Source organism: Marmota monax, unplaced genomic scaffold (genome assembly GCF_021218885.2).
Source record: "Marmota monax isolate L192 unplaced genomic scaffold, Marmota_monax_Labrador192_F-V1.1 WCK01_AAM20220418_F8-fsc01654, whole genome shotgun sequence".
Taxonomy (NCBI): domain Eukaryota; kingdom Metazoa; phylum Chordata; class Mammalia; order Rodentia; family Sciuridae; genus Marmota; species Marmota monax.
The window spans coordinates 10,467-25,698 of NW_026692165.1; the positions used below are offsets into that span (position 1 = coordinate 10,467).

The 15,232-nt window shown below is 38.0% G+C and overlaps 1 long non-coding RNA gene across 2 annotated transcripts in view; it reads left to right on the plus strand.

Moving 5' to 3' along the window:
• The first annotated feature begins 226 nt into the window (after positions 1 to 226).
• LOC124076796 (uncharacterized) overlaps positions 227 to 15,232 on the plus strand; it is a 35,516-nt gene continuing 20,510 nt past the window's right edge. The window contains exons 1-3 of one of the 2 annotated variants that reach the window (XR_006846466.2): positions 227 to 606; positions 3,018 to 3,097; positions 5,940 to 6,079. This is a non-coding gene — a long non-coding RNA (uncharacterized LOC124076796). The other variant, XR_009224744.1, reaches the window with a different exon arrangement.

The following is a 15,232-nucleotide window of genomic DNA, read 5'->3' on the forward strand; positions in this document are numbered from 1 at the left end:
AATTCGGGACCTTTTTATCTGGGTATACTACTTGAGGGATTCTGCCACAGCACATTTTTCCAACAAGGACGTAGGAAGGATGAATTATGATGAGATTTGTAATGAATTTAACTTACCCAGTTGTAAACTGCATGAGTTTCATCATACCAATACATTTTTTTCAGTTATAAGGATCATGAATACTTCCAAACAGGAAAAGGATAAATGAACAGAAATAATAACCATGTGTCTGTCAGTAAGCTATCAATGTTCCCAAGTCCAGTGGATCAGTAAGGAAGCAACTATGCATGACACTGAAAGTAGAGGAGTAGAGGAGTCCAATGCCAGTTTCCTCCCATTCTTTTTCAGAGCTGCAACAGTGAGACACCTTCAGTCCTCAGATGTTCAAGACTTGTAGCTTCTTTTTTTTTAAGAGAGAGAGAGAGATAGAGAGAATTTTAATATTTATTTTTTAGTTTTCAGTGGACACAACATTGTTTGTATGTGGTGCTGAGGATCGAACCTGGGCTGCATGCATGCCAGGCGAGCGCGCTACCGCTTGAGCCACATCCCCAGCCCAAGACTTGTAGCTTCTTGATAGTGCACTGAAGCCATCCAGCTCCTGGGGTAAGTTAGCAGTGGAAATCTCATGAGTTGTTAGAAGTCTCACAGAACACAAGTGGCAGGTAAAGCCAGAACAGGGGCTTCCAGGAAAAGGTAACCTTGAAATACTAACAGGCAGTTGAGAAGGACCCAGCATTCCATTGGCCTCCTCCTTACCTCAGCAGGGAATGAGCTTCCTGGGTTGAGGTTCATCATGAGGGCTTGGTCAGGTCTTGGATCTGTGAAGATAGAGAGAGCTGATGGAGGGTATTCCAAGTTGGATATTGTGAGAGGAGGAATCACAAACCCTCTTTCTTTTCCTCATTTTTTAAGCCTTATTCACATACTCAGATCCCTTGCCTGAGGCAGTGTGTCCCCAGGTGCTACATGGGGCCTCCAGAAAAAGGAGACATGTTTTCTCTTACTCTCAAAGGCACTGCAGATTGCTAGATGCAGGTTCTGGTGCTTTTGCAATGAATTTTCCAACTGCAGAAAAGTCAGGGTTCAACCCTCTCTCTCCAACTCACCATCAAATATTTGGTCTCCCAAGATAAAAACTGGGAAATGGGACAAAATGTAAGGTGCAAAACTGTCTTGAATAGGAGGAACATTAGTCAGCCCTAGACATTTAGCAGCACTGATTCTGGTTTTTGCTTTGGAGGTGCTGAGAATGGAACCCAGGGCCATGCACATGATAGCTAAGCATTCCAGCACACAGCAACACCACCAGCTCAGTGCTTCTCTCTTTAAGACTCATGTGGAATTTTTAGACTTAATGTATCAGTAATCTGATTTTCTTTCAAACTGACTTTGATTTGTTTGCATGCAGATAGATCTATGCATGAGTAGAAGTAGACTTTGGATATTAATATTATGGTAATGAGAAAATAAAAGATCTGTGGGGCTAATGATTGTTTCAGTGTTACATTTATAATATTATGAGTGAACTACATAGATATGTATGGATAAATTACTATATTTCATAGTAAAATATTTAAATATGTAAAACATTAACAAATACCAAACTGCTAAATACATGCTTATTGTATTAAAGTAGGATTTGATGTAGACTAGACTATCCACCAAGAGAAATCAAGGGAACTTCTATATTCAGGATATACAGGCCAGATTCTAAATTGTTGTCTGTGTTCTCTTAACAACAACAAAATGAAGAAATAAAGACTTTAAGCAAACTACTATAGGGCTAGACATCAGCCCTGGTACATTCCCTTCTTAGAGAAGTTCCTAAGGCATAATGAAAAACAGTATGAATTTTTTTCAAAAACTTCAAAGAATAACTACCATATTGATTGATCTAGCAACCTCCCATTTGTTTATGGATGAATAGAATATGTGAAGTATGTGTATGTGTGTGTGTGTGTGTTTATGTGTATGATGGGGTGGGTATTGAGAGAGTGAGAATGAGAATATTATTCAATCTTTTTTTTTCTTTCATAGTGGAGGTTTATCACAGGGGCATTTAACCCCTTAGCCACTCCCTAAGCCCTTTTTATTTTATTTATTAAATTATTTATTCTAATTTTTTATACATGATGGCAAAATGCAATTCATTGGATATTACACATATAGAGCACAATTTTTCAAGCCACTGGTTGTATACAAAGTATTTTCACACCATTCATGTCTTTATACATGTACTTAGGATAATGATGTCTAACTCATCCCATCGTCATTTCTACCCCCTTGCCTTGTCCTTTCCCCTCCCTCCCCTTTGCCGTATCTATTCCTCCCATGCTCCCCCCACATCACCACTAAGAGTCAGCATCCTCATATCAAAAAAACATTCAGCCTTTTGTTTTTGGGATTGCTCCAGCCCTTTTAAAATATTTTATTTAGAGATAGGGTCTCCCTAAGTCACTTAGGGCCTTGATAAGTTGCTGAGGCTGGCTTTGAACTCACAATCCTCCTGCTTCAGCCTTCAAACTTTCTGGGATTATAAGAGTGTGCCAGCACACATGGCTATTATTCAGTCTTAAAAAAAGAAAAATCCTCTAATTTGTAACAGCATGGATTTCTGAGAATATCATGCTACTGAGATAAGCAGACACAGAAAGATACTGCTTGAGCTCACTTCTGTGTGGGACCTAAAATAGTCAAAACTCAGAGGCAGAGAGTCCATGGTGGGCATCAGGGGTTGTTGAGAGGGAAAAGGGGTAGGTGATACTGGTTAAAGGGTATAAAAATGATTATACAAGATGGAGATACAATGGTTATACAAGATGTAGCATGGTGAGTATGATTAAAAACATGGGATGTTTGAAATTTGCTAAGAGGGTAGATTTGGGGTATTCTCTCTCCACACACACACTAGAAGAAAATGGTGACTGCGATAAGTTCATTATTTTTTGGTGATCATTTCACAGTGTATCCAAAAAATATTTTGTACATTAATGTATACAAATTTAATTTCACAGTTACACCTCAACAACAGTTAACAAAAACAGTAACCAAGAGTCTGCATGATGTGGGCACCAGTGCTGAAGGATGGAACAAGGTCAGCCATTCTAAGGGGATGCACCCAAAGAGCCATTCAGTGGGAGGACAGTGTCTTCTCATTGCTGAGAAGCAACCTGGCTCTTTAGGAGGTCTTGAGGATTGTTTCCAGGTAACATCACCACTCTCCAGATCAAAAAGTACTGGTGGATTTGCAGCAGGAATTACCTCACTGCTGCCCACAAAGCTCCTGTCCTCAGCATGAAAGGTTTATGTTTTAAGTCAGATCAAAGCTATAGCTACTTATTTTCTTTATTACTTTTTGTGTGTTTGAAGATTTTGAGTTAGTAATATAATTTTCCTCTACTGTTTACGATAGGTGCATAGATAAGTAACTCTTGACAAATCCAGCATCTGAGGTTGGCCTGCTGGATGCATAAGGAAATGCAAAGGAACAAGAGTTAAATATATGATGCTTTGGTTATTGATAATTGTCATATCTTTAGTGGAAGAAAGGGATGGACCAGGCTTATAGGGCGACCCATGCAAACTCTAGCCTTTTATCTGAGAACTCCTATCAAAGGAAGGTGTTGGGAAAGATGCTCACAGTGGGCTGTTTCTCTTCCAGAAAACTTTAGGTGTACTCTTAGCATCAGAATCCTTTCCAAAGGGGAAATCTATGCTGAAACTACACAGAGAGAAGAAGGCTAAGCAAATTCCCAAGAGAATGAGCAAGGACAGAGGAGAGTCAAGAGGCTCATCTCAGCAGGCTGGGTTCAATCCTCAGCACCACATAAGTAAATAAATAAGTAAATAAATAGATAGATAAATTGTGTCCATCTACAACTAAAAAATATTTAAACAAAAGAAAAAGAAAAGAGTTGAACAAATCAGATATTGATAGAGCAAGTACCAAAGCTTAGTACAAGACTCCCAGGAGTTGAGTGGCTCCTATGAGACATGTTTTTCATATATTTGTTGATTGATTATATATCCTCTTCTGAGAAATGTCTGTTCAGTTCCTTGGCCCATTTATTGATTGGGTTATTTGGGTTTTTTGGTGTTTAGCCTTTTCAGTTTTTATATGCCCTAGAGATTAGTGCTCTATCTGATGTATGAGTGGTAAAAATTTGTTCCTAAGATTCAGACTCTCTATTCACTTCACTGATTGTTTCTTTTGCTGAGAAGAAGCTTTTTAGTTTGAATCCATCCCATTTATTTTTAAAATATTTATTTTTTAGTTTTAGGTAAACACAATATCTTTATTGTTTTTAATGTGGTTCTGAGGATTAGACCCAGTGCCTCATGCATGCTAGGCAAGCGCTCTTACCACTGAGTCACAATCCCAGCCCATCATCCCATTTATTGCTTCTTGATTTAAATTCTTGCGCTATGGGAGTTTTATTAAGGAAGTCAGGGCGTAATCCAACATTAATGAGATTTGGACCTACTTTTTCTTCTATTACACACAGGGTCTCTGGTTAATTACCAGGTCCTTGATCCACTTAGAGTTGAGTTTGGGGCATGGTGAGAGATAGGGGTTTAATTTCATTTTGTTGCATATGGATTTTCAATTTTCCTAGCACCATTTGTTGAAGAAGCTATCTTTTCTCCAATGTATGTTTTTGGCACCTTAATCTAATTTAAGATAATTGTAATTTTGTGGGTTAGTTTCTGTGTCCTTGATTAGTTTCCATTGCTCTACCAGTCTATTTTAGTGCCAATATCATGCTGTTTTTGTTCCTTTTGCTCTGTAGTATAGTTTAAGGTCTGGTATTGTGATGCCACCTGCTTCGCTCTTCTTGCTAAGGATTGCTTTAGCTATTCTGGGTCTGTTATTTTTCCACATGAACTTCATGATTGCTTTTTCAATTTTATGAAGAATGTCACTGGGATCTTAATAAGAATTGCATTAAATATGTATAGTAATTTTGGTAGTATGGTCATTTTGACAATATTAATTCTGCCTATCCAAGAACATAAAAGATCTTTCTATCTTCTAGTTTGTTGTAGAGGACTTTCACCTCTTTTGTTAGGTTGATTCCCAACTATTTTATTTTATTTTTTTGAGGCTACTGTAAATGGCATAGTTTTCCTTGTTTCCCTTTCAGAGAATTTGTCACTGATGTACAGAAATGCCTTTGATTTATGGGTGTTGATTTTGTATCTTGCTACTTTGCTGAATTCATTTACTAGTTCTAGAAATTTTATGGTGGAATTTTTTGGGTCTTCTAGCTACAGAATCATATCATTGGCAAATAGTGCTAATTTGAGTTCTTCTTTTTCTATCTGTATTCCTTTAATTTCTTTCATCTGTCTAATTACTCTGGAAAGTGTTTCAAGAACTATGTTAAATAGAAGTAGTGAAAGAGGGCATCCCTTTCTTGTTCCAGTTTTTAGAGTGAATGCTTTTAATTTTTCTTCATTTAGAATGATGTTGTCCTGGGACTTAGCACAGATAGCTTTTATGATCTTAAGATATGTTCCTCTAGTAGTGTACAATCTTAGACATTCTAAATTTGAACATGATGATTGCTTGAGTCCACACAGGGAATGGGATTTGAAGAGCATAGGCTAGAAGCTGGAGCACTGGAATGGACAGATCCTTTATAACATTATGCTGGGGAAAGTGTAACCAGGGGCTTGCACAAAAACCTGTGAGCACCTCCCAGTGATGACTGATAAAACTTTGACCATGATAACCTTCATTAGTTGAAAATGCCCCTGTAACTGAAGAACAAAAAATATCCCTGAAACACAAAATATATATGATGTCTTAGGTGATGTTGGAGAAATGCTGTAATGGGGAGGGCTGGTAATAAATGAAAAGGCTTGTGAAGAAACCTACTCTCAGGAGATGCAGAGTTAGTTGACATTCCTGAGCAGTTTGGTCTTTTCCCTAGGACTGACTTTAGAGAAACCTGTGGAACTGCTGGATTCTATCCCACTTGGACTCTTCCCTTTGAACAGCTAGTGATTGTCAAGCAAAGAGGTGGTTGGTTTCTGGGTGGCTGCCGCACGCACGCAGTGAAATCAAGAAAAGGTAAAAACAGATCAACTTTGTGGGTTGAATTCCATGGTGTTTGCTCTGTATTTGGTTTTCATGCTGACTGATGGGAGTCAGGCTTAGTTGCCTGCCCTAATTGTGAGGCAGGGGGGCAAAGGAAAGCTGGTCTATTTAAGAAGTGCTTCTATGGGGCACAACCCATAGAAATCACTAGGGGATGTGAAAGGTGCATTGAAGTAGGAGTTGCCATTGTTTACCAGAAGACCCTCCATCCAGGATTGAGACATAATTTGAATTGACAAGTAGGTTTCCCAGTGTGCTTGCTTGAGTTGGTCACCTGGGTGCCTGGTAGGGGGCTGTAGCAATACACAGATGGGCTGTCTCAAGACATGTTGAATTTGCACCCTGTGAGGTACAAGGTGCCTGTAAGAACTGTCCTGTCTGTGAGGGAGGGAGGAGGATAGTGCCTCTGGCTATGGGACAGATTCCCAGAGGAGAAGGCCTTGCCCAGAGCTAGCAAGTCTGTATCCCTGGGACACTATGGTGTGTCCCAGCAGGAAGAGAAACTGACTCTGGCCTGGCTCATGTGATCTTGAAAGCAGATGAGTCCCAAGTTCTGTAGTCCTCAAGCTGGTGTCTCAGGAGAGCCTGTGGTGGAATTCCAGCCTGATCCTAAAGGCCTGAACACAAGAAAGCCAATAGTGTAGTTGAGGTGAGAAGGTAGTTGTTGGTTGATACCCACAAACTAATGTTCAAGTTCACATCTGAAGGCAAATGAAACCCATGTCATGGCTCAAAGGCAACTGGGCAGGAACAGTTCACTCTTACTCAGTGTTTTGCTTTATCCAGTCCTTCAACTGATTGGATGAGGCCCATTCCCGGTGGGTAGTGCTTTTCATGATCTACTGATTTACATATTTCTCTCATTACAATCACACCCCAAATCAGGTTTTCTAAATATGTGAGACCCCTGTGTCCCACTGACATTGACCCTTGAAATAAACAGATAACAGTCACTTATGCTTCAGTTAGTAATAAAAACTGACACATGAGCTGTTAAATGTTTTTCATCTTCTTGACAATAATATTTCAATGCCTTTCCAAAACCATTAGAAATTACCTCATAAATTTATAAGCCCATTTATAATTAGGAACAACAAAAAGAAATATGGAATTTATATCAGTCATGAAGTCTAAATTTTCACTAGTAATACACAAGAATAAAATCTTTCATTGTTTGATAAAAATAAATCAATTCACATTTGTTCATTGTAAGAAACATATCACTTTGGTGGGGGAATGTGGATAACTGGGAGCCTGTGGTAGCCAGGAAATGTACAGGAAATCTCTACCCAGTTTTATGTGCACCTAAAACTTCTCCAACAAATGAAGCTTATTAAAAACAGCAACAGTATTACCCTATATGCATATATGATTACAGAACTGGTGTAGCTCTGTGTCATGTACAACCAGAAGAATGAGAAGTTTATTCCATCTTTGTATGATGTGTCAAAATGCATTCTACCATAATGTATAAATAATTAGAACAAATTAAAAATAACAACATATTATATCCCCAAATATAGAAAAGAGCAATATAAATTAAATTCTTTATAATAGATAGAAATGAGACAATGCTTAATAGTTAGTGGACATGAATATATAGATTACTGTATATTATTAAATAATGAGAATCAATGTATGTTTGAAGGCACGTACTAAATAACCATTAAGTACCCATTTTCATTTTTAACTGTATTGTAACCAACATATCCAAGGCACATTTATAGCAATAAATATTGGACAATGAAATTAATGAGTAAATGAATATGAAGTTTCTGGAATGTTGATCCAGCACAATAAAAAGCAAACACCTCAATTTTTAAAAACTATATTATTTGAATAAAGACAAAGCTAATTTGCAAATACATATAATATCCTTCAGATTCATGCAAATTAAAACCTCTCTAGAAAAAATACTCTGAAGTCTAACTTACAATGAAAATTTTATTTCATATCAAAGCCCTTTTCCTGCTTTTTTCGTAGATGTTCTAAGTGTATTCAATAGCAACACAGTGAAATTTGGGCTCTACTGTAGGGGACAGAATATTGTGGCCTGTGGAATTAAACATTGTCAGGACCACTTAGGCATAACAAATTTTGTAGCAGACAAAATCTCACCCTTGCATCTGCAAGAGAAAAGGAACTTTCTATTTTCTATGGAAATACTCCTTGCTCCATTGCACTTTTAACCTTTACATCAGGAATTGTTAAAATGCCAACAAATGATGTGACAGAAGAAATCTAATAAGTGTATATTGGGTCATTTATTTCAAAGCATACCTGGAGAGCATATTTAAAGGAATATAATAATTCATTCCATTTCTATAGTATCATAATCTATAGCACATAAATATTTACAAAGGGCTTTGGTTCACATTTTGAAGTTTCCATGCTATGATGTACTTATTCAATTTTTATGATGACATCTAAGAACAAATTAATCTGTTAATATTCTACCAAATTTCACTGTAGCATTTTGTTAGAGCCTACCATTTTTAAAATCTCACATCTCTGAATGCATAGTGAATATGCATAAAAATGAAGCAACTTCCAAATTCGATACACCAAAATTAGTTTTTCAAAAAGACAAAAAAAAATGAAAGTCTTTTATCTGGGTGTATAGTAAAAAGAAAGACTCAAATTACTAAAATCAGAGATGAAGATGAGAACATTACTACCTACATTCATAAAAAATTTAGCTGTGCACAATGGGGATGCTTGTAGTCATAGCTACTCAGGAATCTAAAGCAGACAAATCACTTGAGCCCAAGAGTTCACTGTCAGTGAGACCTTGACTCAAAAAACTTTTTTCTCTTTTTCATAGAGAAAACTATGAAAAAGTATATGCCAACAAATTGAATAACTGGTATGGAATGTGAAATTCCAAGAAACATACCACCTTCTAAAGACTTAATCTTGAGAAATCATAAAAAATGAAAAATAAAACTCACAAGAGATTAAACTAGTAATCCAAAACAACTTTCCGATGGAAAGTTCTAAACCAGAACACCAAATGAACCACATGGATGGTTCAGAACCAGATAACTTCACTAAAGAAGTCTATCAAATGTTTAAATAAGGGCTGGGATTGTGGCTCAGTAGCAGAGTGCTTGCCTAGCACACGTGAGGCACTGGGTTCTATCCTCAGCACTACAAAAAAAATAAATAAATAAAATAAAGGTATTGTGTACATCTACAACTAAAAATATTTTTAAAAAAAGTTTAAATAAGCATTACCAGCTTTCTTTTTCAAACTTTTCCAAAATTCAAAGGAGAGAGAACATACCTTATGTTTTCCGAGAGGCCAGCAATAACGTGGTACTGAAGCCAGATACAGACTTGACAGGAGAAGGAAACTCTAGATCATTATCCCTTATGAATCCTGGTGCAGAAATGTTCACAATGCTAGCACGTGCAATTCAGCAGCTTTTTAAAGTGACTGTATAACATGACCAAGTATAATTTATTCTAGGAACATGGCGATGGCTCAACATGTGACCATCAATCAGTATACCACATTAGCAGACTGAAGTAGAGGGGGAATATCATCATCTCTGCCAAAGCAGAAGAAGCACTTGAAAAGATTCAACACCATCTTATGAAGGGAAAAACATTACAGTTAACAAAGTTGGACTAGAAGGAAACTACCTCAATAAAGATATGACATGAAAAGCCACAGATAACACCATAATTAGTAGTGAAAGCTTGAAAGCTTATTTGGTAAAATTGGCAAAATGTTTAGGATGCCTGCTTTTCCCCTTCCATTCAATGTAATATTGAAAGTTCTAGCCAAAAGCATGTAAGGAAAGAAAATGAAATTGAGGCATCCAAATGGGGAAGGAAGAAATAAAAGTATGTCCATTCAAAGAAAACATAACATATATGTAGAAAACCCTGAAGATGTCACACAGAAAATTGTTAGAACTAATAATTTCAGTAAAATTGCAGGATATTAAAGTAACACCCCAAAGGGAATTGAGAACATAATTCCAAGGCATCACACTTGCTGATTTCAACTATGAAAAGCCAGGATATCAAGACAGCATGGCACTGGGACAAAACCAGGCACATAGTCCAGCAGAGCCGAGCTGAGAGCCCAGACTTCAACCCACACATGGGGTCAAGTCATGTTTGACAAGGGGGCCAGAAGTGCATGAGAGGGAAAGGACAGTCTCCTCAGTACACGTGCTTCAGAGACTGGGCACCTACACACAGAAGGATGAAATTGGACCCTTATTTTATGTTCCATACACAGAAAGGAACTTGAAATGGAAGACAGACTTAAATACAAGTCCTGAAACTCTCAGAAGAAAACTGAGGGGAAATCTCTTGATATGGGTATTAGCAATGATTTTTTGGACATGAGACCAACAGGATGGGCAACAGACGAAAACTAACAAGCAGGGCTACAAAAAGCAAAGGAATCCATCCATAAAATGAAAGGGCAATGTCCAGAGTGGAGGAAATATTTACAAAGCACATCTGACAGGAGTTAAGATGACTCTAATAGTGGGGAAAAGCCTGCCTTTGCATTTTCCCAAAGGAAGTGACAGGTTACCAATAGGTATGAAAAGGTGCTCAGCATCACTAATGGCTGGGAATGCAGGTTCAAAACCAAAATGAGGTGTCACTGAGCACCTGTTAGGCTGGCTCTTGGCAAGAAATCTAGAGAACAAGTGTTGGCATGGCTATGGATCAGAGGGGGCCCTTGTACACTATTGGTTTGGAATTTCAGCTTTACAAGTAGAAAGTGTTCTGGAGGTGGGCAGAGGTGGTTACTGCACAATAATATCTTTAATATTTATTGAACAGTACACTTAGAAATGGTAAAGATGGTTAAATTTTATGACACATGTTTTCCCCACAGTTTAAGAAATAAATTTATAATAAGAAACTCTTATTAACTAAAAGTTTTGAAACATATCCTGAAAGCTCTGCAGTTTTAGAGTTGATTCTGAGCATTTGGTTTTTGCATCAGCACATTATTAATATTCATAACAGCTTGGTACTTGGCAACAGTGCTACCTGATTATTGCTGTTATTTTCATTATGCCGAAAGATCCCCATGTCTCCTGTACTTTGTGGCTTATTTGTTGGGTTTTAGCAACATTGGGATCACCTCTTTCCTTTCCACCAACATTCGTCTTTAGAGAATCTATTCCTGTTACCTCCTTGTGCAGCCAGCTTGATGGGAGCCTTGAGAAGCCAGGAGTCATGGAAATCAGGGGCTGCCTGCAGCCCAGATGTTTATAATGAGGGGAGTTTATGTATATAAAATTATGTCATTTGCAAACCAGGGATATTTAGACCGCCTTCATTCCTGTTTGGATGCCTTATATTTTCTTGTCACCTCTTATTTCTGTGACCAGTACTTCCAATAGTATATTGAATGTACATGTTCTTTTGTTCCTAATCTTATAGGAAATCATTTCAGCTCCTCTCTAGTTAGTGTGATGTTGCTTTGGTCGTGGTCTCTGAACATCCTTTCTTCATGGTCCACTTTATTTTCAAGATCAATTACTTTGTCTTTGAGGCCTCAAACCTGTCTTCAAAGTGGTCTAGTATGCTGGTGGTGTTTTCCATTGAATTTTTAATGTGGCTTATTGAGTCTTTCACTTCTAGGATTTCCATTCAGCTTTTTTTTTTTTTTTCGGAATCTCTATCTCTTTATTCAAGTGATCCTTTACTTCCCATATTTAATTTCACTCCTTATATCTTCTTTTAGCTCATCCAGCATTTTAACTATGAACTCTCTAAATTCTTCTGACATTTCCTCCACTGCAGTGTTGATGGGATCAGTTGTTAAAGCATTATCAGTTGATGGGATCAGTTGTTAAAGCATTATGGGCTTTTGGGATGGTTTGTTCCCTTGCCTTTTCATATTGTTTGTATGTCTACCCATCTGTTGTGATAGCTCACTACTTTGTGAGCTTCTTTCTTTTAAGAGCCCTGGGTTCGGTGAATATCCAGATATTGGTACTTTAAGTCAAAGTGAGATTTTTGTTGATCCAAATATCAGCACCACTTTGAGAAATGCCACCGAACCCTGTTTACTACAATCACTCAGAACCAAGCCTCCTGCTATTCAACCTTATGGGAAACACAATGTTGACATTGTCCACAGCTCCTCAAATCCAGGTCTAAGCTGTAGTGAAGTTCTGGAACAGGTCAAATTTAGTTCTTCAATTTACTAAAATTGCTATAATCTTAAATGAGGGCTAAAAGTGGGGAAGAGGAAAAATTGGGGGAAAAGATGAAAGAAAAGAAGGTAGGAAGGAATGAAGGAGAAATAGATTGGGTGGTATTTGTGTTTGAGGTAATAGCAGATAATACAAGAGGATGAATATAAAGGGTAAAGGAGCAACTATAAAGTAGAGCAAGGAAAACAAGGATAGGAAGATTGATTCCAGTTAAATCAGTAGATAAAATACAGTCAATTGTGTTGAAGCTTGGCTATTAGCATAACCACAATCATTCAAGTGAAAAAGTTATTTATATGTTCAATGTTGATATTAGAGTTATTTATAGAAAATCATGCCAGGTGAAGAAAATTCCTGTTGGATCTTGGTTGGGTTTCATTGGGGTTTGGACATTTAGAATATGTGCATCCTCCTTTGGCCATGGATCCCCCCATGATTGCTGGGGTACAGGAGCCACTTCCCTGTTTGCTGTGACCCTCCCATGGCCAGCTCTGGTTTATAAGCTCTGGGGTCTGAAGCTTCCCTCTGGTATGGACTGTCAAGAGGATGGTCCCTGGGCTTCTCAACAGTGCTTCCCCTCAATGTCATGGTTGGTGCTGCTGTGGTCCTCAGGGATCCATTTTCCTCTACTCAGAGCCACAGTTACTTTGCTGCTTTGTCACTATCTGGGTCAGTGGATGCTGCACAGAGGTTTTTTGTTCTTGTTGCTGTTTTTTCTTTTTTCTCCCTGCCTTTGCCTGGGTTGCAGAGTGGTGGGCTAGGTGCACTTCCTAGCGCAGTCCACTCAGCCCCTTCCCCCTCTTTGGGGGGAAGGGGAGGGGGAGGGAGTTTCAGTGATTTGGGGGCTACTAGTGGTTCCTCTAGAATTTCTTTCTGGCTCTATTCCGATGAGGTCCCAATCCAGGGGACTTCCCTCTGGTTTCATTTGCAGCTGTCTGGACATAGGAAGATGTCCTGTCATGAGATGGCTGCAAACCCCTGGCTCAGCTTTTCTTTCACAATTTGGTTTTAACCTTTGATCTGTTATAAGGGCCCTGCTGTTCCCATCACACTTAAATTTTTATCTGCCTTTCCAAATGTTTTTAGTGTGTGAGTTTAAGTAAATTTCTACTCCCTCTCTCTTTCTATTGCCCCTCACCCCTTACCCCACCCTGGTCTGGCTTTGGGATCAGGGAACTGTGTGCTGATTTTCTACTGTGGTAACCAGTCTGCAAATCTCTCCAGGTCTTAGACTTTGTTATACTGAGTCTTAGAACATTTAAGTTTTCACCCATCTCACAATTCTGGTTTTCCTTCACTGCCTCCTTTCTGTGCATTGAGGAGATTGGGAATTATTGGTTTCCTTCCTTCCACCATCTTGCCAGTCTCACATTGATTTTTTAAATTGATGAAATATAGTTATATATAAAGTTGGAATGCATTGAGATATATTCACACATGCACATAGTATAATTTGATCAACTTTATTCCCTAGTTCTTCCTCTTTTCTCTTGTCCTCCCTCACCCTTGATATTCTATTTCTACTCCTTTCCCTTCTATTTTTGGAAGATACCACCCTAACTTTCATTTATGAGAGGAGGAATTTGACCTTTACTTTCTGAGTCTGACTTATTTCACTTGGCATGATGTTCTCCTGTTCCACTTATTTACCAGCAAATAATTTCATTTTTCTTTTTGGCCAAATTTCTACTCTTTATTCATTTGTCCATAACTTGGCTATTATGCTGTTGTAAACATTGGTATGGACATGTGACTGTATTATGCTGATTTTTTATTTTTATGCAACTACCAAGAAGTGGGAAAGCTGGGCCATACAGTGGTTCCATTTAGAGGAATCACCATACTGCTTTTCAAAGTGATTGTACTAATTTGCAGTCCCCTCAACAATGTATAAACATGTTTTTTTTCTCCCACATCCTCGACAATTATCATTATTTGTATTCTTGATGATTGCTGTTCTGATTGTGGTAGTATGAAATCTCAGTGTAGTTTTGACTTCTATCTCCCTAATTACTAAGGATGTTGAACATGTTTTCGTATATCTGGTGGCCATTTGAATTTCTTCTCTAGCAAAATGTCTCTTTAGATATTTTGCCCATTTGCTGAGTGGTTTATCAGGGTTTTTTTTTTTTTTTTTTTTTTTGAGTTCTTTATATATTGTGGTGATTAATCCCCTGTTGGAAAAGTATCTGGCAAACATTTTCTCCCATTCTGTAGCTGTCTTCACACTCTTTAATTTTTTTGTTACTGTGCAGAAGCTTTTTTATTTAATGCTGTCACATGTATTGGTTATTGCTTTTATTTCTTAAGTTTTCGGGGTCTTATTAAGTAAGTCAGTGCTTCTGCCAGTGTGTTGGAATGGTGCCCCTATGTTTTCTTGTAGCAGTTTTGCTGTTTCTGGACTAATTCCTAAGACTTTGATCCACTTTGATTTCATTTTTATGCAGAGTGAAAGATAAGGATCTCATTTCACTCTTCTACATATGGCTGTTCAGGTTTCCCCACAGCATTTGCTTAAGAGGCTGTCATTTCCCCAAGGTACGCTTTTGGCACCTTTGTCAGGAATCACATTTATGTGGATTTGTCTCTGTGACTTTAATCCATTTTTTAGTTTACTTTTATGTACTGCTTAAGATACAGGTCCAGCTTCATTTCTTTGCATGTAAATATCCTCTTTTCCCAGCACCATACGTGGATGAGAGAGTCCCTTCCCTATTGTGCGTTTTGGTGTCTTTTCAGTAATTGATTCTGTGTGCATGAGTTTGTATCTGAGTTCTCTCCTTGTTCCGTATTCATGTGGTATTCTCTGTTCTCTTCTTTGTGTCAGCTTTCATGTCGGTATCTGAATGGATTATTAGAGTCTTACAATATACTCATAATTATGCACTGTAATGCCTCTCATTTGACCTTTTTGTCTTAGGAGGAG